Genomic DNA, 23,064 nt, shown 5'->3' with positions numbered 1-23,064 from the left:
GAAATACAACGCGCGCCTCTTTACAAACAGACTTTTCTTTCTCTAACTTTACAACATGGCAAGAAAGAAAAGAAACAAATAAGAGAAAGAAAAGAAAAACATACTGAGGATGGAGTTTAGCTCCGAAATATATTTATGTTATAAATTTCAAACAAGTAAAATACTTGTTTATTTTCCTAATATTACGTTGTGATTTGGCTTTCATGCGCACTTGAGGCATATTTTATTTTATTAACAGATTTATGTTTACACTTTGGACGTTATTTTAACCTCATTTTAATTTTTAGTCACTTTTCTTCGTGCCACTAATTGTATTTTAAAATCCTAATCCTGATGTTGAGCGACTGTTTATTTCATAGCATATCAATTCTTCCGTCGGTGATTGAATATTGAAGCATTTGTTCTTTTTATATACAAGAAAAATATTCCTTACAATATCAAAATTCTGTTTCGATATAAAAACATCTAGTTTCATTCAGTGTATATTAATTTTATGATATTTCCAATTATATATTTTATCAAGATTGATATTTTCATTTCGCTTAGTGATTTATTTGTTTTATAATAATTTCCTTCAATACTGCAAAATAATTAAAATTTAACTTTCAAATTATCATTTAGAAAGAACAATTAAAAAAAAAAATTTTTTAAGTCAAATAGTATATTTCAAAAGTCAAAAAAAAACGAAAACTTCCAAACAACTAAGTTCATAAACTTTTAAAATTTAACAGGACGGTGGGGGAGGGGGGATAATTTTATTAATTTTATTTTGATGTAAAAACATATGCAAGTATTCAACATCAAATGACCTTTGAAGCGGGCTGATATGCCGTAATATAAAACCACTACAGGTAATTTTGTTAATGAACTGGATTATTTATAAAAAATTAACAAAAAAAGTTATAGATCCGGAAGAAGAATTCAGTCATTCAATCATTTACTAAACTAAAACGAATGGATTATTCGTTCTTAATCTAAACAATTCTTGAACGACTACAATTTAGATCTGTAGTAGGTAATTTTAATACTTGTTCCGTGTAGAGTGCTCCTTCTCTACAGAGCTGGATACCCCTTCTCCCATCATAAAAAAAAAACGAGGTACTAATGCAGAGAGATATCCGCGCTATTTTTTAAATCGTATTTCCACGTTTAATTAAAGTTTTATGTTTTTTTATTCAATGGTAAGGTTAAAGTACAGAATAGGTACAAAACACCCACCCCATGTTAAGAATGGCTTTTTAAATAATAACATCATTATTTCAGCACGGATCACTCTCTGCATGAGTACCAAAACGATTATGTATCTAACTTTATCTTGTGATGAGGCAAGTAAATAGGAACATTTCCAGATAAGATCAAAGTGTAATATCTGTTCTGCCTTCAGTTAGGTAAGGAGAAATTCTTCATGAGTGGAGAGCGAGATAACTCCCACATAAAGCGACCTCGTGTCTAACATTGCCTCCGTGGGGAGACATAAGTAGGCAAATTTTTCAGTTCGCCTCATAAAAAAAAGGGGGGGGGACACAATTAAGTTTTATTTGAACACTTAGAAAAAAAGCGCTCGCATCACGAAAATCGATAAATTCCAGCAGCAATTTGCCAGCAATTGTCTAGAATAAAGGAGAACTTGTTTAAAACCGGATACAATGGGGGTACAACATTTTTTGCCCTATTTTCTTTTCAAAGGATCACAACTGTTTTTTTTTATCGGCTCAAAAGGCCTACTATTATTTTCTTGCACAAAATTATCGTTTGCTGCAAGAAATGACATTTTTCTTTGCTTAGAAAAAAACAAAGCATTACAATTTACTTTGCTCTATAAACTTTAATTCTAGCCAAATGTGGTAGCTTAAAGGTTTCAAAATCTCTAAGATCTGACGGCGGCCGTGACAACTATTTTGGTGTCTTCGTCGTAACCTTCGACCTTGAAAAATGATTTTTAAGAATCTAAATTCGCGGATAGAAAGTTATTTCTGGTTAAAATATTAACGTTTATATGAATGCCGATGTTCAAAATGTATAAACATTTTGAACCCCTCCTTTTACTTAAAAATTTACCAAAAATCAGGAAATTAACTAATTTTAATGAAATTTTCATTATTTATCAAATAATGATCACGGAATATAATGAATCAATTGTTTTTATTTAAATTTTAGTGGAAATGTATTATTTTATTTAAACAAAAAACAGCTTTACTAAAGTTATGGTTTTCAGTAGTAAAAAAAAAAAATGAATTTGTTTTTGTAAAAAACAAGCATCCTAAATTGTAACAAAAAAATTAATTTTTTACAGGAACATTACAAAAAAAAAATTATTGAATTGAGCATTGTTTATTTAATATTTTCAAACAAAAAATTTATAATTTCAAAAATATAGTTCTACTTTTATTTATTTTTTTAGATTACATGTTTCGCATAATTTTCTTGCTTGAATGAATGTGAAACTTTCGGCGTAACATAATTTTTATATAATCTTAAAAAATAAGAAAAAAAAAATAATTTAAAAGCAGGAACACAGAAAAATAATTAAATTAAAAAAATGGTAAAAATTTTAAAGACGTTCACGATAGGAATGTACGGCTGGGGGAAAAAAAACAGGACCCCCTACCTTCCTTTAACTACCTTACGTCATTTTCAGACAGTCTTTTGATGTTCTGACATTTTGGGCTTCCGTAGAATCCACACTTGGATGATTATTCTTGTTATTGTGTGAAGTCAGAATCTCTTGCTTTTGGGGGATAATTAAGCTATTTTTTGTACAAACAAGGTGGGTTTTTTTTTTTTTTTTTTTTTTTTAATTCAATATCTTAGGACTTTACTAATTATGTTTGAAATAGACGCAGAACACTAATATCTATCTTTCAAAGATTTTTACAATTTATTTAATTTTAAAATTTTGTTGAATTTGTCAGCTTCCGAATGTCGCCGTGAAAACATTTTTCATTATACAAATTACATGTACAAATTGTTTTCTTTCCCCCTTTTGGAAATTAACTTTAGACTTTAGTCTTTCAAATACAATCAAAAGGTAATCTGAGACTTACAAAAAAATTATGATAAACTGACTTTCAAAACTGTCCCCTATCCCCCCCCCCCGGTCATTTTTGTCCGAACCTTATTTATAACAACTAATGTCAAGTATTCGTGGTTCATTTCTGCCCTTTAACCAGAGAAAAAAAAGATATTTCTCAGAGGAGCCACTATTCTTAGGAAAGAACCAGTTTCTTGATTTATCACTTTTATTTTGAAAATAAAGAAAATCAAATAAGCAAAAGCATTCTTGGTGTAAGTTCAGATTCAAATCTAATTTAAAAAAAAAATCTTGGATGTACGTACGCGTCACGGAACGAAAATGTCATATTCCAAAAATCACATAAATTGATCAAGTATATATATTTTTCAAGAAAATCACATTGATAAATAAAATTGGTGACCCCTTTTAACAACCTCTCCAAAAATAAGAGATAAAATCAGCCTTGTAATGGCTACGATATACTATTAATCGCTAAAAATCGTAAAAATATTTTCTATATAAAAATACTTGATAAATTTACGTGATTTTTGGAACATGGCATTTTCGTTTCGTGTCAAGTAGGTAAAATAAAGTTTTGTTTTTGTTTTTTATGTAATTAGATTGTATTCTGGATTTGCGCCACTTTCCTTTTTAATGAGAAAAAGGACATGGATGGCATTTCTCCATTCAAAAAATGTCATAAAACAAAAAACTAATGAAATGGAGATGTTTTAAGTATTTTCTTTTTCAAGAAAAAGAAACTACAACGTCAAGATGTATTTTACGATAGCCAGGTTGGGAATGGGGTGTTAACATCAAGAGAAACCAACAATAATGCACTAAATTTACAAGTAGAAAAGGTCAACAAATACAAACACCTGATTTTTTTTTTTTTTTTTTTTTTTGTCGGGTACGGTGAAAAATGCATCCCTCTCAAATTCATCAAAAATGGGATATATTTTTTTTTTTCGTTATTAGAAATGGTTATAAATAAACTTTAGTTAGCTTGAAATTTAAGAAACACTTTTGCACACACCTCCCGACCTCCAAGCTAAGAAGTATTTAGAAATTTTTTAAATTTAATTATTTTGATTTAGATACACACAATCAAGGTTTAAAAAAATAAAATAGTATTGTAAAATAAATTTTTAAAAAAATAGTTTAGTAAAATAAATTTAAAAAAAAATAGTTTTGTAAAATAAATTTAAAAAAAAAAGTTTTGTAAAATAAATTTAAAAAAAAAATAGTTTTGTAAAATAAATTTTTAAAAAAATAGTTTTGTAAAATAAATAAAAAAAATAGTTTTGTAAAATAAATATAAAAAATAGTTTTGTAAAATAAATTGTTAAAAATAGTTTTGTAAATTTTTAAAAATAGTTTTGTAAAATAAATTTAAGAAAGTAGTTTTGTAAAATAAATTAAAAATAAAATAGTTTTGTAAAATAAATTAAAAATAAAATAGTTTTGTAAAATAAATTAAAAATAAAATAGTTTTGTAAAATAAATGCAAAACTCGTCATTAAAAAGTCACGAAAGTAAAATTCTTAAATTTAAAGACATGTCATTTTTTGTGTGGAAGGTGTGATTTAAACGCAGCTCATATGAAGTGAAACTTTGATATAACTTATTGTCATTCATAAATTTGATTGCGAAATTGTCCACATTCTTTCGTCGATCGATAATTTACTTGAAACAGGCACAGCTCAAGAATGACGCACACCTCGAGGTGCCCGAACCAAGTTTCTTGTTTGTTTTGTTAAAAGCAAAGAGAGAAGTCAAGTCAACTTATAATTCAGATTAACATTTTTTTTTTCTTTTTTTTTTTTTTCTGGTTAAATATAGTCTTCGTCATGGAATAAAGTGTTGACTTATACTTACAATTTTCGTGTCTTTAAAGGATTTCTGAGCTGTGTTAGGAGATGCTGGCTAGTTCAATTATTCCTCTATGACTGCTACTATCACACGACTGTATTGTTGTTGTCAATACAAGTGGGTTGCCAGAAAAGGGGAATTTATTCGTCGATAGGGTTTGGGGGGGGGGGGGCTTTAAAACAAAGTAGCTGGAATAATTACATCATGAAAGGGTAAAAAGACAAAACAGTGTTTTTTTTTCACTTAATTATTGGAATATTGATTCCGTGTCATTTATTGGGGTTCGAGGGTGGGAGATATGAATTTTCAGTTTAAAATTACTCATTGATTGACATACATTTTTCTCCCATTATTATTATTATTCACTAGCTGTACCCACCCGGTGTTGTCCGCCGGGTGAATGGTTCAGAGAAAAATTAAAATACAATCATGATTCCATTTTTAATAGCAATTTTATTGGCTTTATTGTTGATCATCATGGTAGACAAAAATAATTCAGTGTGTATTTATGAAAGTTACATATAGACGAGAAACACAGATATTGTCTGAGGGTTTTGCTCAGAGAATTTTTATTAAATTCATTTACTAAAAGTTTTAAAAAGCTAAAGAATTGCTTTACTGAAAATAAAAACCACTCGACAGGAACGAAAGTAGGGTACTTCTACAGAATACGCACTGTACCAATTTTTTAATAGGATTTTCAAGTTGTACGATATCTGGTTTTGTAAATTGTTAGATGAAAGTAGATATTCTCTCTATGTTCAGTGAGGTTCTAAATAATAACGTTATTTCAGTACGGTTCGTATTCTGCATAAGTACCCAACGTACTATATTTTTTTTTTTATTTTTTATTTTTTTGTCGTTGCCACCATGGGCGTTTGTAAATTGAATAGGTAACATGGACGACTGATGATGACGTCACGTGGAAACTTGAAATTGCGAAATGTGAATATAGGAACGAAATTAGTTTCTAATTTGTAAATAAAATAGTTAATTTGAAATAATTACACTACACTTTCTTTTTATATATATCATTTTATCTCGTCTTATTTCTGAAGTTAAAGAAAAGTTGCGACTAATTTTTTTAAATATTCTTAGAAAAACTAAAAATTAAACTATTTCTCCAAAATTTTAATTTAAATGAAACAAATGAACCCATTTAATAAAAACGTGTAGTCACAACTTCCTTTTCGTTTGCAGTTTTATTTGTTTTATTCAAATTTTCGTTAAATGCAAAAGATTTCGGTAAAAAAAAAAAAAAAAAAAAAAAAAAAAAAAAAAAGGCCTTTTTGCGTCAAAACCAGTTAAAACGCATTTCGTTCCTATATCCGCATTTCGCAATTCTAAGTTTCCCCGTGACGTCAGCATTGGTCGGCCATGTTGCCTATTCAGCCCATATTGCCGTTTTGTTGTTTTCTTTTTTTTCTTCTTCCTCTTTCAGACTGATAAAAGTGTAGTATCTGTCTAGTCACGGAAGGCCATATCCTTTTAGCGAGCTGAATTTTCCTCACATTAAAACCAACTTTGGGTCTATCTTTTCCTTCGTGTGGATAGGGGGATAATAATATGCAGCAGGAAAAATATGACTAGGTTTTAACTTTAATCTCGTTTGAGAATTCAATATTCTTTTATTTTGTTTAAAAGGGTGTGAATGCCGTGAGGTTGACTTGAGAAAAGAGAAATTATTCAGAAATTTGCGATAATTGACACTATGTTATAAGGTAATAAAAATGCGTCATCTGTTTCCATTAAGAGTTTTACACTTTTTTTTTTAGTTTTTATGTACTTTTTTTTTATTTTACTTCGAATAATGACGCTTTATTCGCTAATTTAATTTTTTTTCAGCATTAGTGGTTTAAAAAATTATCTTTTAATAAAAAGATGATTTTGAAGGACAAAGGAATTCCAGTTTTTCCATGTCGCGAAAATTGAACTAACTCAAGAATTTGTGAATGACTTTCTCGCCCCCCCCCCCTAACCCACCTGCCTCCGCCGAAAGAATGTGAACAATGCGTGATGGTTTGCCCCACTCCCCTCTTCTTTTTTTTTCTGCAGCCATCAAAACCTGCATTTTATGACAGGATTTTTTTTTAACACGGGAATCAGATTTGTAACGTCCAAATACTTTGTTTTTATTGAAGGGGGGGGGGCAATAAGAATTTCGAGGCTGGTAATATTTTATTTTATCAAGCAGGTAAATTTTACGGTCGTATTTTTCCCGCGGAGAATAGATTTGACACGAGGTCGATTTAAATGTGAGAGTACAAACAACTGCTTACTCACCCGACCCGACCCCTTCTCAAAAATGCGGCTGCAAATTTTGCGTGATCAGTTCTGTCGGTATTCATCTGTAAGGCTGACTCAGAAAACCTGCAACAAAACCAACCTTGAAGGCGAGGTAATGCCTGGGATAATGTTGTGTGAGCCCAACCACGGCCGACCAGAGCTCATGCTCCCTTCTGTTCCAAACCCGAGTATTTACCAAGATACTCCTATTGTGTAAAACTATTTGCCCTCTCCGCCCCCAAGTCATATTTTTGTTTATTTATCCCGAACCACAAGGGCAAAGTTAGACACAAGGTCACTTTTCAAAGGTGTGAGAGCACTTTTGATTGATCATGATAATTTCCTCAGTAATTGTCTCGGCAAACGAGAAATAAACTACCTTCCTCTCACTCTGAACGTTGGCGGTAAATTGAGACGGTTGTGTCTTCTCCACGTGTTGTAGATGCATTTAAGAAACGTCAAAATAGCTAAAGATGAATTCAACCCAACGGGTGGGGGTTCATAAGAAAACAAAAACAAAAAAATGAACAATGAACACCAATTTTTCAATGTTAAACAACAAAAAGTTTTTTAAGTTACTGTGATCAATAAAAAAAAAAACGGGTTCTTATTTAGAATTAAACAAAAAAAAAATAACGATTTTATTTATACAAAGAAAAAAATCGGTGTGCGTCTACGTCACGTAACAGAAATATCGTATTACAAAAATCACGTAAACTGGTTAAGCAGTTTTATTTTAGTACCAATAATCTTTTAAACGATTTAAAGCGAGTAATGTGAAATCGCTAGTATTAAGACTGATCTCGCAAGTTTGAATTATTGTGGGCTTATTTTTTTGAAGATGGTGACGCAAAACTATTCCTTTTTGCTTATTCATAAAATTGTCTTTTCTAGGTTAAAAATAAAACTACTTAATCAATTTACGTGATTTTTTGAATATAGCATCCCACTTTTCGTACGTATGTATACCTCGCGTCGACGTTATTTTTATAATTACTGATTGAAATATTGAAATACTTTTATTGATTATTAATCGAATATTTATTGAAATCAAATATGCAATACCATAAAATAAAACTAATTTGTAAAGATTCTATTTAAAAAAAAATAATTTCCGAAATTACATCCACCGGAGTTTCTTCCTAAGCAAGTCAGTCATTTTAATCTTTTATTAATAGTTCAATAATTTTAACAAATTATATCACAATTAAATTTAACTTTCAAAATCCTATTAAAAATAAATTTAAAAAAAAACGATTCGAAAATGAAAGTAGGATAAGCTCACCGTCGACTAAACACGCGTGGTTACAAAAAGAAAGGAAAATATACCTTGCAAATATTTATGGAATGTTACAAAAATTGTTTTTGTTAAAGGTTAAACCCCGTCCATAAACGGCTTCAGCCGGGAGGAGGGGACAACTTATGGAAATATTTCGAATATGTTAGCGTCATCTTGACATCACATCAATGGTAGACGATCTTTCCAAATTGTTCATATATATATATATATATATATATATATATATATATATGATGAAAATAATGGAAATAGTATTCCGACAAAATAGAGAAAATAAAAAAGGAACAAACCGTATTATGTGTTCACCAACGTTTCGTCTTTATTTCACCCAGAGGAAGTCTCGAAATAAAGACGAAACGTTGGTGAACACATAATACGGTTTGTTCCTTTTTTATTTTCTCTCTCTCTCTATATATATATATATATATATATATATATATATATATATACACACACACATGTGAAAGAGAGAGAAAGTTATGTGTTTATCATGTTAAGAAAATTCAAAAGAAATGCAAAATTCCACAGTAATCAATTGAACATTTACTTTAAAAAGAAAAGCGGCATTTTAAATCGTACAAAAACATTCCTTAAATTGGGGGCGGGGCATTCTACACCTGCAGAAATTGACAATTCGGTTTTACTTTTTCATTAACGATTTGATGATCAAGCGATATTGTTAAAATTAAATTTCTATCGAGTATTTTCGCAAAACAAATATTTCATTTAATTTTATAATTTTTTTTTTACAAATGTTTTAATCAGTTTTTGCTTTGTCTATTGAAGAGACAAACATAAATACATCTTTAATTCTGCAAACATTTTAAATAGAATTATTAAACAAAATTGGGTTTGACATTTAAAACGTGACACTATTAAAAATGTGAGAAAAATAAAATGGAAGTTACAATAATCAAAAGTTTGCAGATTTTTTTTTTTTTTTTTTTTTTTTTTTTACTCCTTTCTAATCAAGCTCACGTAGGATTCTATTCAAAATGTCACTTGTAATAGTAGTAGTAGTAGTAGTAGTAGTAGTACGTTGACAAAATAAAGACCATCAGAATGAACACACTTTTGCAACGCAAAACAAGTGTATTTATGCCAGTAACTTAAAAATCTTGCGTTCTGGTGGCGATGAAGTCGCTGAAGGCATTTTTGATATCACTTTAGGTTTTTGAAGAATTTCTAGTGCAGAAACTTGTCGAGATGCTGAAAAAAGTGGTAGTCTGAGAATATGGCAAACGAGGCAGAGTTTTGTAGCCCAATTCGTTTAACTTCTGCAGAGTCGGTTTAGCAACGTGCAGTCGGGCATTCTTGTGGAGGAGAATTGGGCCTTTTCTATTGACTAATGTTGGGTGTTGTTGTCGAAGTTTCTGATGCATTTCATCCATTTGTTGACAGTACTTCTCCACCGTAACGGTTTCGCCTGCATTCAAAAAACTAATGGATGAGACCGGTCGCAAACCACCAAACAGTCAGCATGACCTTTTAGTGCAACTTTGGCTTTGGGAAGTGTCATGGGCGTCCAACCATAGAGCTGGGCATCGTCGGTTATCGTAAAGAACCCATTTCTCATCGCAAGTCACAACCCAGCCAAGAAATAGGTTGTTCTTATTGCGTAAAAGAAAATAACAGCATTTCTTTTGGTTGTCGTTCAATTTGTGAGACTCATTTATCAAGCTTTTTGCCTTTCTGATCTCTCAAGTGGTTGGAAATCGTTGTATACATTACGTCTAATTCAGAAGTTCTCGCGAACAGTTGTGCATGGATTGGCTTCGAATCATCATTCGATGGCCGATCACTATGCTTATTATCTCCAAAACTCTTTGTCACCACAAAATTTCTTAAACCACCATTGTGCTGTGCATTCAGTAGTGGTTCCTGATCCAAATGCTTCGTTGATATCACAAGTTGTTTCAGCAGCTTTTCAGCCTCGGCTGAATTGAAATAAGAAAATTATGCAAATTTGCTTTTTTCCATCTTGTAAAAAACAGAATTCTTGTTCAGTTGTCCCCTTAAATAATCCAAATTCTACTTAATCTACAGGTTCGTTCAGTCTTTGACAGACAATGGATACCCACATAGGGGTGCCTGCGCGTGAAAGTTTTGTGACAGAAGGTGCACAACCTCCAACCACACCTCTCCTGAGTCAACATTGTTAAATACAAGTGGCAAGTGAAGTGTATGTATAAGACGACTGGAAACAAATGCCGAGATAAGCGGAAAGCACATACGCCTAAAATTCCCAAATGGTCAACAAACTGGTACTAACCAGGCTCAACGTTGCTTAACTGATCTGACAAGAACCGGTGTGTCAACGCGATTATGACGCAATCTACACCATTAACAATTACTACACTACCACCTTACATTCATTAACACTTACCCTCGAGTGGCCTTGAGACCTGGATAAGTAGTGATTCCCTTATTAAACAAAAAGCATTTTTAATCAGCATTGCTAAAACAAAATAGAATTAAGTGTGTGTAATATCTTATTTTTAAAACCTAACTCTATCAACTGACATTAAAATCGTTGGCAAATTATTACATAACATTAAGAATCGCTTTAAATGTCGACCCCCCTCTCCTAATTCGATTCCTGTTAATGCCCCCCTCCCCTAAAAAATGAATATAAAAAGAATGGGGTAACGGTGGAAAAGAATATATCAGCTTTTGGGGTGTGTCTTGTGCAGTTTCTGACTTGGTTGGACACACGGACAACTTTTCTTTATATGATAGATTAGTTGTAACTACTCAATGGTCTTATTGTAACTATTCTTATTCTGAAGGGATTCACCCAAACAAGGAATATTACCACTGAAGCGTAAGGTGTTAGGGGAGATGACAGATTTATAGGTTGAAGGAAAAACAATAACGTTATTTAACATTGACGTTATATTATTTTTTAGAACCAACTTACATCATTACGGCATCGTTTAATCAGTTACCGATTAATTAAACCAAATTCTTATAAAACCCTAAACTTTGTTATGGCAGTGTTGTCATAATCCTTACTTATAAAATTATTAGATAAAAAGTTTCCAAAACTCCCAATCTTGTTAATACATAAGAGAATTTATAAAGAATTTTAAAATCAATTTTAATGACATTCTATTCAACAACTCAAAATCTTAGATCCAAGATGGCGACTTTAGCATCTTCCAAGAGGTGGATGGGGGAGGGTTATTATCTTTAAACCTTTTGTTTTTCGCAATTTTGATTTGGCATTCTTCTCTTTCTTAATCACTTTTCCTTTTTGATTGCTTTTGGAACACCGTCTTTTTTATTTTTTTTTATTATTAATATTTAATAGTCTCTGAAGAGCAGCCAAATAAACACAAAATAATTTTCATCATTTGCAAAACACACACAACAAGACACTAGAGAAAAAATATATAGGCATTTGCCGAAATAAAAAATAAATAAAAATTATGATTCTTTCCTTAGGTCATTAGGATGCAACCAAGTCAGTATGTATGCATAAATGATCTATATTCATCATCATCATATTAATAAAAGATTTTTTTTCTCGGTCTCACTTTTGACACTATAGTAAAACAATGAAGCAATTTCTATACAAATCTCTCACACTCACCATTTCCAGCAAACAGTTTGTTTTTATGCAAGAATACACATTTTGTCGCCATTTAATAAATATTACAATTTATCCTCTTTAACTCACTCTCTCAAATACATAATCCCACACAGGTCGTAACTAATATTTTAACTTCATAAAATTAAGTCTTCTAACGAATCTCCCCCTCCCTCCAAAAAAAAAAAAAAAACTGGGTATTTTTTTCATAGTCATACATAGCTACATGCCAATGAAAAATTATTTGCCTTGTTAAATGCAGTCATTTACACCATATTAAATTAGACTGAAAACTTGAATTAGCAAACACTCCTCTTCCATGCTTAGTTCAACAGAATGAGAGAATAGACGGTAATCAGCAGTTCGACGTACACATTGATATTAGGATCAGTTGCTCTTCAGAATAAGAGTTTATATTTTTGAATACAAAAAAGACATTCTCAGTATCGATTTCGAATATGTTTAACCAAACAAAAAATGCTTTTTAGATATAACTTTGCCTACTTTTAAGTAAAATATTTTCAAATATAAAACCATAATTTGCTTAAGTTATTTAGCTTACTCATCGAAAACACTGGTACACAATTATGAACACACAATGAAAATTTTTCCATACACTTTTCGCCATTCATATGTATGGAGGTCCTAAACAGCACAAACCTACATTTTCTTCTTTAAATTTGCTTCATTACATGCATTAAAACAGGATTCTGTATTGTTTCATATCATTCGCAGATAAACAGATCCTACATCGCCTACTACGATTATTATCGTTGACAGAATTATTATTACTACTACTACTACCACTAAAAATATAGTTTTATTTTAAAAGGTACTTATGCGGAAAATAGAAAATGGACAGGAATTTTTTTAACTATTCTCTACTTCTACCTAACAATTTAATAAAAAGCTATCTTAGCACGGTTCACATCCAGGACGACTGGAAACAATGCCGAGATATGCGGAGAGCATATACAGCACCTGCAAGTCCCAAATGGTCACCCGTCTGGTACTGACCAGGCTCAATGCTGCTAACAGGAACTGTGTGTTAGCGTGATTATATTAAAGAAAAAACAATATTATTAGTTTTAAAAGCATTTACTTTCACCTATCAATTCGATATAAAGATACCATAAACATTGAATTTATCCTGACATGTCTACACCAGTGTACGGCCAGTATTTTTTGACACAACTACCAAAAAAAATAATGAAAAAAATGAAAAAAAATAATGAAAAATAATGAAAGAAAATAATGAAAGAAAATAATGAAAAAAAATAATGAAAGAAAATAATGAAAGAAAATAATGAAAAAAAATAATGAAAGAAAATAATGAAAGAAAATAATGAAAGAAAATAATGAAAGAAAATAATGAAAAAAAATAATGAAAGAAAATAATGAAAGAAAATAATGAAAGAAAATAATGAAAGAAAATAATGAAAGAAAATAATGAAAGAAAATAATGAAAGAAAATAATGAAAGAAAATAATGAAAGAAAATAATGAAAGAAAATAATGAAAAAAAATAATGAAAGAAAATAATGAAAGAAAATAATGAAAAAAAATAATGAAAAAAAATAATGAAAAAAAATAATGAAAGAAAATAATGAAAAAAAATAATGAAAAAAAATAATGAAAGAAAATAATGAAAAAAAATAATGAAAAAAAATAATGAAAGAAAATAATATCTAGAAATAGCATGGTCAGCAAATCTAAAGAAAACGTCAAAATATGTTTTTAGTGGAATTTTATTTTATCCATATCAGACTTTTCAGGAGAGAACTGGAATGTCTACTAGACACTATCCTCGAGTGTGTAAGGTCTTTCCTGTACAGGGGTTTGTCAATCTGGCATAAGGATACTTTTCTCTACAAATAAACCCTGACTAAATATTCAAAATCACATAGTATTTGCGACCCAAATAAGATCTCAGTATGGCTAATCAACTCAGGATTTTACAAGGAATGGTGCACCTTCTCCAAGTGATGTTACTTTAAATAACAGTACAAAGTTGGATAACTCCACCAGAGTAGATGAATTTTTGTTCTGGAATCAAGTAAAGCCAAGCAATCACAAGAAAGGTATACTATGACATATTTAAATGGTCGATTGGGGAGAGAAAAATTCTGTTCCCAATTTTTTTACTAACATAGTGATTGAGAAGTAAAGGACAACTTTAATGGACTATTTGAATATTTATGGATCTCATAGAGATCAAAACATTTATGGATCTCATAGAGATCAAAACATTTATGGATCTCATAGAGATCAAAACATTTATGGATCTCATAGAGATCAAAACATTTATGGATCTCATAGAGATCAAAACATTTATGGATCTCACAGAGATCAAAACATTTATGGATCTCACAGAGATCAAAACATTTATGGATCTCACAGAGATCAAAACATTTATGGATCTCACAGAGATCAAAACATTTATGGATCTCATAGAGATCAAAACATTTATGGATCTCATAGAGATCAAAACATTTATGGATCTCATAGAGATCAAAACATTTATGGATCTCATAGAGATCAAAACATTTATGGATCTCACAGAGATCAAAACATTTATGGATCTCACAGAGATCAAAACATTTATGGATCTCATAGAGATCAAAACATTTATGGATCTCATAGAGATCAAAACATTTATGGATCTCAGAGATCAAAACATTTATGGATCTCATAGAGATCAAAACATTTATGGATCTCAGAGATCAAAACATTTATGGATCTCATAGAGATCAAAACATTTATGGATCTCATAGAGATCAAAACATTTATGGATCTCATAGAGATCAAAACATTTATGGATCTCATAGAGATCAAAACATTTATGGATCTCATAGAGATCAAAACATTTATGGATCTCATAGAGATCAAAACATTTATGGATCTCATAGAGATCAAAACATTTATGGATCTCATAGAGATCAAAACATTTATGGATCTCATAGAGATCAAAACATTTATGGATCTCATAGAGATCAAAACATTTATGGATCTCATAGAGATCAAAACATTTATGGATCTCATAGAGATCAAAACATTTATGGATCTCAGAGATCAAAACATTTATGGATCTCAGAGATCAATTCCTTATAGAAGGAGCCTCTTGGTTTCAGAGAACTTTTACTGAAGTAAAATAAAACAAAGAATTTTTTAATCTCTCCACATATTACAGCTTTTTTATGTTCTTCTGGCCCAATTTTTAGTGGATAACATAACACCTTTCCATAGTTTTCCACATATACTAGATCAGGCTGTCTGAAGATATCGGCTTCCCGAGACAAAATGCACCTAACATTGATACTGTTTTGTTTTTCTTTCTTTTGCAAAACTTAATTATGTTCTGCAAAACCGAAAATAAAAACCCACTTTTTCCCTCTTTTCCTTTCCCCCCTTTCTCTTTCTATCTCCCCCACTTTCTGACTGATTTCTTAACTTAAAATGTACCAAACGTTAATACTGTAACCCTTTTCCCTCTCCCATTGCAAAACTCATTCATGTTCTGCAGGGCAGGAAACAAAAATCCACTGTAAAACAACCAAACCAAACACTACAAACTAGCGATTGAAGATACAAAAAGCTTGAAGATAAAAACCTTAAAAACTGGATGCAAAATGAATACTATTTCCAAAATAACTGGATTCGGCATTAAATAACCTGAAAAGGGTTGATATGCCGTAAAATAACCAAACAAAATCTCATACACAATTCTTAGTCATAATTTTTTTGTAGGACACTTGACTTACACAAGCTGTTTTCGGAGTCAAATCGCTCCTGAATAACGTCCTGATGTCATATGGATTACATATTCTTTGAAGTTTTTCTGACAAGCTCTCCATGTATGGTATACAAACTGTGGTGAATTTTTAAATAGTGTCCTTTGGTGTCTAGTCCAGATTTCTTGGAGCTGATGTCATGCTCTCTGGATAGTTGTTTCGGTGGAGGGTTTCTCTTAAACTGTCCATCTTCTCTTAATATGCATTGCTGTTACTGCATATTGCTTTTGCTCAGTGTTATAGGCGATCAATTGAAATGAATGGCTCTCGTCTTGGAGAGGCTCCATGTTTTGACAAGCTTCTGGGTCTGAACTTTACTTCTGATCTGAAATGAAACACGTACATCAAATGTGCTGGAAAAATGGTGGGATTCTTTTATCGCTCAAGTAGATATCTCACTGCTGATGCAATTCTCTACCCATATAAGAGCCAGGTACGTCCAAGGATAGAGTACTGTTGCCACATCTGGTCAGAAGCTGCTAGAAGCAGCTTATCCTGCCTTGACAGTTCAAAATAGCTCAGACTAGTGGGAGATGACCTTTTTTCTTACCTGCAACCTCTTTCCCACAGAAGAGACTTTATCATTATTTTCATGGAAAGTGCTTGTCAGAGTTCTAATCTATGCTCGCCAAACTTTCAAAAATAATCGTCTAGCTGAAACCACTATCAATAATTTCTCCCACTCTTTATTTGTGCCTAAACTTAAACATAGATTCCATAAATAAAGCTTCTTAGAACTGCACGCCCGTAAAATTCTGTTCAGTTTTCCTGTTTTCTAACTGACTAGAATATGGCCATCTTCAAGTCCAACATGAACAAGTTCTTAATGAGCTGTCCCCTTAAGTAATCGAATTTACACTACGATATTGTCCCATTGCCTACTGTACACTCATTAAACCATTATCCTCGAGTGGCCTCCGCGCCTTGATAAGTGGTGACTATGTAAAGTAAAAAATAAAAAAGCTTTTACTACTTTTTCGTTGTCTATACTGCAAAATATTCGAGAAATTTTTCCAGACTAAGGCATTTTTTTTTATTTTTGTCTCAACTCTTTATATGGGGAGTTATTCACAAAGTTTTGTCTAAATTTGCCCTCGTTAGGGAGGAAAATAGGAATAGTAATTTTAATTCATTATTTCGATTATTTTAAAAGGAAATAAAAATAAAAGTACTAATGCAAATGCACTTACCGTGTCGAAATAACCTTGTTATTTAAAAACCCGTTCTTATGGGGGGGGGGGTAGCATTTTGTAACTATTCTGTGCTTTCACCTAACAATTTAATAAAAAGGCGGACGTACACGAGTGCTACCCCTCTAGCGAAATATGCATCGGCTCCGATGTTGTACGCAGTTCGACTTAGGGAGCGCCTAGTTTTTATTTATTATGCCTTTTTTATTTCGGCGTGTTCGGATTGTCTTGTTTTTTGCTTTTTTTTTTTTTTTTTTTTTTTTTGTATGGATATTTTTTATTTTGGCTTGAACTTTGTGAATTGTTTTGTTATTATAATTTTTTTTAAATACATATCAGGATCAGTAGGAGAAATGAAAGTCTCATGTCGATCAGACCAAGACCATAGAGAGGCTTATAACATGAAGAGTGAAAAAATAGATAATTTTGAAACATTTTTAGAGCATGTTCATGAAAAATATGGTAATTAAAAAAAATCCCAATAAACTTTGGGGGAAAAAAAAACGTTTTGAACAATTGAAATTTTTATTTATTTTTTATTTTTGAATAAAATATAATTATTAAAACAGAAACAGTCGTGTTTCGTGTTCTCGTCGAGTAGTTTTTATTTTATTCAAGAAAATAAAAGATACGCAATAAGTGCATCAATGCATCATGAGTATCATACTCATGCACTTATTGGGCCGTGCTGAAATAATGATATTCAGAAAGCCATTCTTAACATGGAAACGGGGAGCATGTTGTGTACCTATTCTGTACTGTCACCAAACAATTTAATAAAAACAGGTATTGTAAAACTTTAATTAAACTTAAAAATACTATTTAAAAATAGCGCGGATCAATAAGTGCACTAACACGGCATTCCATGAGAGGCATGTGTACACGCTTTTTATTTATTTTTGTTTATCGCCACAAGTGCTAATTTGGACTTGCACCAATTTTCCTGTTAATAATTACCTATAACTATCTCTGGCAAAAAAAAATATCTATCCGAAAAAAAAAAAAAAAAAAAATCATAAAATAATTCGCAAAGCGCAAAGTTCAAGCCAAAAATAAATAAATAAAACTAGGTCACACACGCAAAAATTCTTTCCTTGTAAAAATAATAATTGCTCCCTAAGTGAAACTGTGTACAACATCGGAGCTGATGCGTATTTCGCTAGAGGGGTCCGTGTACGTCAGCCAATAAAAAGAAAAGATACCGTAAAACTCGAATTTACTTAATATATTTTGGGATTTATCTGATGAAATATAATTCTGTCCGTAAAAGAAATTTTGATTTTTGAAAGTTTCCATAAAAAAAAAAACAATAAATAAATAAAAAAGGGTAAAACTATACAAACACCGTGACAGCGAATTAACCCTAACCCCTAACCTTAACCCTAACCCTAAACCTAACCCTAAACCCTAACGCTGTCACGGTGTTTGTATAATAATACCTAAAAAAGATTAACAACCTTTGTCTTAATAAATTGTGTGACCAGTTGCCGTGTCTTTTCCGTGTCTACGTGATTTTATTTACCATTAATTACTTATTGAAATAAATTAAGTTTTACAAAATAAGATTCCCCAGAATGCATTTCCATTTTTTAGTAAATGAGTCAGATATTTAAATCTTGTTAAATAATGTGCGACCTTTCGATATTTTGAAGTATGTTAGCTGTCGAATAGAAAATCATGTATTTCTGTAGAATACGGACCGTGCTGAAATAATAACGTCATTATTTAGAAAGCCATTATTAACATGGAGAGGGAAGGTAAGGGGGACGTTTTTAACTATTCTGTACTTTCACCTAACAACTTAAAAGATAAAACTGTATATAAATTGAAAATCCTATTTAAAAAAAATAAATAAAACGATTCGTACTATTTTGCCAAAGTACCAGAATTCATTTAAACTTAATGCACAATTCTTAACCAATTTTCATTAAATAAAAGATCTGAAGTTATGGAAATCATTTAAATCTAATATCTTTTAAAAAAATAAGACTTAATATTAGCTTGATAAAATTCAAAGAAAAATATTTTTTTTTTTCTTTGAATTTTATATATATATATATATATATATATATATATATATATATATATATATATATATATGCAGCATTGCAGCAAGTTTGTTTAAAGAGAAAAGTAAAATACCGAAATATTGAAAGTTTTAAATTTAACTTATTGTTTATTTTGCGCTTAGGATTTGTAAAATAAATAAATAAATAAATAAATAAATAAAATGCTTCATTTATTTTAAATTAAAAATTTTAATATTTTAGGTTTATTTTCTACTATTGATATTGTTAAAAAGTATTTTGAAACGTTTTCAAAAAGAAAATTTCATTTAATTTTCTCAAGTTTAGTTTTAACAAAATAAGGAAATAAATGTCCGAAATAAGTTTACTAAGTAGAGCATGTCAAAGTTTATTTTGCTGAATTGCGAAAGAAATGAAAATATTCAAATATTTCATTTATCAAAAAGAAAAAAAAAACTTAAAATTGTTAATAAATTTAAATTTGTAAATAAAAAAAATCCACCTGTCATGCTTTATTTACTATTAGCAAAAAAAAAAAAAAAAGTATTTTGCTGCAGTCCAGACAAAACAACGGCCATAAAGTCAGTGACCGATTCACATAATAAAATACACTAAAACAAAACCCCCACTTTATAGCACACTGACATCCGCCATATTCTCTTTCTAAACTACTTCAAAAATTAACGAAACAAATTAAAACAATTTTAAAATGAACTGAAATTAATTAACGAATACGTTGCTCTCGCCAAAGACTTAATAAACGGTTTACTTACTATTTGACTTTAGATAAGAGTTCCAAGCGGAGTCTCTTGAATATTACTTAGAAGTCCGTACTCCGTGAGAGTGTCAATGACGACACGACGGCATCAACTGTGATAAACAGAAATTCTACGGGAGACAATAAGTGTTATAATTAATTCGCCGTCAGCTATGGATGCTCATAAATGCTACAATTATAACTATGCCTTTTTAATTGTTAAAGCGAATAAGTAAAAAGATAATTGTACCAATATTCTATTGTATCACTTTTAATAACTCTTTTAGAAAAAGAGTTATTTACATTATAATCAAGATGAGCGAGATCCGTATCCTGACATTGCCCGGGAAAGTTGAGGAAATCAAGAATCACAATATCAAGAAGTAAATTACCAGAAAGACTTTTTAACCAAGCGTTTATATATGATTTTTTAAAATGTTATTTTGGATAATTACTGATTTGATTGTTTTGTGGGTCAAAGTTTGTGTGTGTGTGTGTGTGTGTGTGTGTGTGTGTGTGTGTGTGTGTGTGATTTTCTTTTTAAAGTGGGGGGGGGGTAATTTACAAAATGACAAAAAAAATGAAATACCTAACTTGTGAAGGAATACATACTTTTGGATCAGGACAAGAATAAAGAATAAAGAATCCAATCAACAGAGAAAATAAAAGAACAAATTCAATCAACACTCGTTTAACCTTTTTTTTTTTAATTCAATTTTCACCCCAAACACTTTGAAGCAGGGAGCTACTATCGGGGACATAAGTTGCAGGGATAATAAGAAGGGAGTTGAGCAGCAAGATGTCTGTTCACATTACACTTGAACTTCTGCATGTCAGTACAGTTGGGAAAGCAGAATCCCGGAAGGAAGTTCCAAAGTCTAGCAGTTCTGGGAAGAAACTATTAGAGTAGAAGGCTTTCTTTACACCTAGGGATCTCTACTGTGTAGGGGTGGGTTTAGCTGCTTGTCAGGTTTGTCGGAGGTATTTATGTCAAGGGGTACAAGGCCTTTTAGTTCATCGGAGCATCCACTCTTAGAACAGGCAGAAGGATGCAGCATTTCATTGATGGGACAGAGGCTGAAGCTTGGATGACAGTTCAGGACTTATCAGGTTGGCGAATCTTTTTGAACCTTTCCAGGAGTGAGAGACTAGTAGCAGATGCACCAGCTCAAATATGACAACAGCACTCCATATATGGCCGAATGGTGGCCTTATAGAGGTACAGAATACTTTCAGGCGTAAGTAGTTTTCTAGCACGGTAGAAAGGGCTCACCTTCTTCGCAGCAGCCTTGGCAATGCTCTCAATGTATCTATTCCAACTCATGTTCCCTGTGAACGTTAGGCCGAGGAGTTTAAAAGAAGTATTTTCAGGTAATGTGTTTTTGGTCATTGCTATTAGTGGTAGAGAAGGTTTCTTGTAATTATTGAAGGAAACAAGCTACATTGAATGTGACCATCCGTTTTTGTCCCCATTCCACTACAGATTGGAGGTTTTCCTCTAGTGTTTCTGCTATTTCCTTAGATATGTGTTCATTTGTTTCCCCCCCCCCATGCCTGTTATAGAGCGTGATGACGTCAGCAAATATACTCATCTCAGAGACAATTTTGATCTTCGCACGCACACACGCACACACACATACACACACACGCATTCAATTTTTGCATGCATGCAAAAACAAACATGACGACCAGCGAAATAAAATAAGGAATACATAGGATATTATTTAATATCATAAAAAGTGAACAACAATTTTAAATGTGGTATTCATTCAAAACAGAACCAAATGCTTCTAAAAATCAATTTTACAAAATCTTTAGTTAGTACTCTGCCACGTTTTGACCCAAAATATTTTAATAAAGCTATTTAAGCTAAACTTTTTAATAGTCATGTAATGAAAAAAGTTAAAGTTGGATTAAACGTGGGAAGCTTTATTTAACTTAGAACATCGCAGGAACTTTAGGGGGGGGGAAGAGAATGCTCAAGCGAAGTAATTCACTTTTGGAGAGCATAAATAGATTAAGAAGAGTTTTCTATTTCAGCACATTCTCTGCCACTCAGGAAAATCTCAGGCCGTATGATTGTCATAGGTAAAAAAGGTTTAACATAATCTCAGGAGCAAGTTTCTGTTTAAACTGAAAAAAAAATAAAAATAAGACAAAACAAAATCTTAAAACTGGTAGTTTTCAATTAAATAGGGAGGACTTTGACGAATTCTAGTAAAGCTTCAAAAATTCAGCACATCAGTATCCTCTGAAGAGTCTCTCTGGCAATCATCCGAGAGAGGAGAGTGAGGACATGTAGGAATTGAGTTATAAGCGATGAAGTTCTCAGGAGCACTTGACACAGGATCAGAGGAGTTTGACTGGAGAGATGTATTTTGTACCTGTCTGTTCTCTGGCTCAGGATCAATTTCTGCCTCCAAACTGTTCAATCTATCACCCAACGGAGATATGTGGCATAAGGACACAATCGTCTCTCGTCCATTACTGAAGCATAGTTAGGATTGACATGTCAACAGCCTCAACTAGGGCCTCATATTTGCTTTTGCGTACATGTCACTTTAAGAGAATGAATTTAGTGTTTGTTAGCCACATAGGAATGGAATCTCTGGTGGCTGATTTCCTTTGGAAATTAGAGACGTTCGTAGGGAGACCAATTAGTGGAGGTGGAAAGCAATGAAGGACTACATTTAGTACTCTCTCCCAATTAGTTATAGGAAGATTTCTCGAGCATAGAGCCAAACTTGCAGTCTGACACATGATTTCTTACATCTCTCCATTTGACTGTTAACTTGAGTATTGAAGGCAGTTGTTCAACTGGTAGCAATACCTTGAGAAAGCAGGAATTCCTTAAGTTCGTCCGACATCAAAGCCATCCTACGATCGGAGTGTATAAAAGAAGGATTTCCATATATAGAGAATAAGCTAATCAGGAGATTTTGGACAGCTGCAGTTAAAACATCGGCACAAAGGAAAGCAAAAGGAAAACAAGAGTATTTATCAATCACAGTCAGTATGTAGCAGTTGTGAGTATTTGAAGGTTATGGTCTCTTGAAATCCACACTTATTCTTTCAAATAGTGGATTTACTTTTTTAATAAAAGATAATGACGTCATCACCGGAAGTAAGCACTTTAGACTATCATCCCCAACACTACTCTAAAAGAAAGAGGAGATTATGCCTAGGAAGATTTTATCATTAAACAATCACCAATCCATTAACTCACATTTAGTATCA

General features: G+C 31.6%; 1 protein-coding gene across 1 annotated transcript in view; it reads right to left on the bottom strand.

The window, feature by feature from the left end:
- Positions 1–19,972, bottom strand: part of LOC145277483 (uncharacterized) — a 138,569-nt gene extending 118,597 nt beyond the window's left edge. The window contains exon 1 of the mRNA XM_080128860.1: positions 19,844–19,972. The gene's annotated coding sequence lies outside the window, so the exon portion shown is untranslated. The remainder of the gene's footprint in view (positions 1–19,843) is intronic.
- Between the last annotated feature and the right edge of the window lie 3,092 nt (positions 19,973–23,064).

Source organism: Euprymna scolopes, chromosome 6 (assembly GCF_053919585.1).
Source record: "Euprymna scolopes isolate OS-2025 chromosome 6, ASM5391958v1, whole genome shotgun sequence".
NCBI lineage: Eukaryota > Metazoa > Mollusca > Cephalopoda > Sepiida > Sepiolidae > Euprymna > Euprymna scolopes.
This window is presented reverse-complemented; position numbering and strand designations above follow the sequence as displayed.